This window comes from Rhamphochromis longiceps, linkage group LG23 (genome assembly GCF_057381845.1).
Source record: "Rhamphochromis longiceps isolate RC_006_pf linkage group LG23, R_longiceps_female_GT1.1, whole genome shotgun sequence".
Classification (NCBI taxonomy): Eukaryota; Metazoa; Chordata; class Actinopteri; order Cichliformes; family Cichlidae; genus Rhamphochromis; species Rhamphochromis longiceps.
Genome location: NC_140578.1, coordinates 37,421,850 through 37,423,390, shown reverse-complemented (window position 1 = coordinate 37,423,390; position 1,541 = coordinate 37,421,850).

Here is a 1,541-nt window from a genome sequence, read left to right as displayed (position 1 = left end):
ACTTTTTAAGGATCTGCAACGAGCACTGTCGTCCTGTAGGCTTCTTCTGTTCGAGTAAAGCTTGAGAAGTAGCTGGCGGAACATTTGAAAGGGAATGCTGACCCACTTAGCTCTCCAGTTAAGCATGAGAGGTCTGTGGGAACACAAACACATTCAGGCAAAAGCATGCAGACACACTGATGTGAACACATACACCTCAGAAAAGATAACACATTCCCCCCGCTGGTAAACAAGAGCCTGGGAAACAATAAAAATAACTTTAATGTATTCACGGACGAGGCTTTGTGAGGCTTTTGCACAGCGAGAGCTCCGACTGCTTCCCTCCATAACAATGCTGCCTCTAAGTCACTGATACCTGAGGTTGAGTTTTTCTGTCTGTATGTTGTGTGTGTTCACATGCCTTGAGGTGGCTATGCTACGTGCATTGGTATCACGCGAAGCTGGATTCCATTGGTCCTGCCTCTGAGCCAATGACACCTTCTTGTTTTGCTTTTGCTTTGATGTGCTGTCTTATTCTTACAAGTTCTTCTTTCTTCTTTCGGTTGCTTCCGCTGCACAGGACGGCGACTGGATACTGTGTGGTCAGTGGCTTACATAAATCCCCAACCACATTCACTCAACCCCTGCCTGGTCTTTAAATAGACTTTTCATGAACTTCTTTTAAATACAGAGCAACAAATTCTTATTTACTCAAAAATGTATTTCTAACTGTGAAGCAAATTCTTGACTTTTATTGGTTATTTCTTGAGGGGGAAAAAGCAATAAAATTAGCTTTTCAACAGACTCCTTCAGTTTGGGCTCATCCCTTGTGATAACTATTGAAAGTATTGTTGATTTTATGCCCTTCTAATCTCCAGAAACTTCTTCTCTGCATATACTCATCTGAGTCTGTTTAGAATTTCCAGTGCATATATTCAACTGTGGGAAAAGCACTGTAAAGCCTCAGGCTGAAATAAATAGTTTTAAACTACATGTGCATACATAAATTGAACTGTGCTGTGTACCTGTTAATAAATATCAGCACTTGACAAAAGTTCGAGTTATATAAAGAACAAGTTGGAGAATTACAAATACAGACAGTTGCCTTCCTTTTCTTTAACACGCAAGAAGCCAAATTCACACAACTAAAATCTGTGTTTAGATTTTCTTTTCAACTTCCTCAACATTATACTCAGAGGAAATTTGTTTATATGAATTGTATGGCAACTTTATAACAAGTCTGAATAAAATTTGTTTAAAAGCATTTGGGTTCATATGGAAAAACTGCATAATATGCAATTATATAACGTAACACTGATTAAATATGCAGTGTACCCAACTCCAAGGTTCTAATTCAGTTCTTCATTAGCTGCTCTTCAAGAGAAGCTTCAACAGTGAGAAATCCAATAAGTAAAAAACATCTATGCACTTTTGAAAAGCTACAGCAAAATACCCCAGCGATCTGTGCTCCATAGATATGGGATGTTTTTGGATTTTAACTGTTTCAAATAACACTGTTACATATACACTGCAAGCCATACTGCTTTCACACCAGTTGTAGT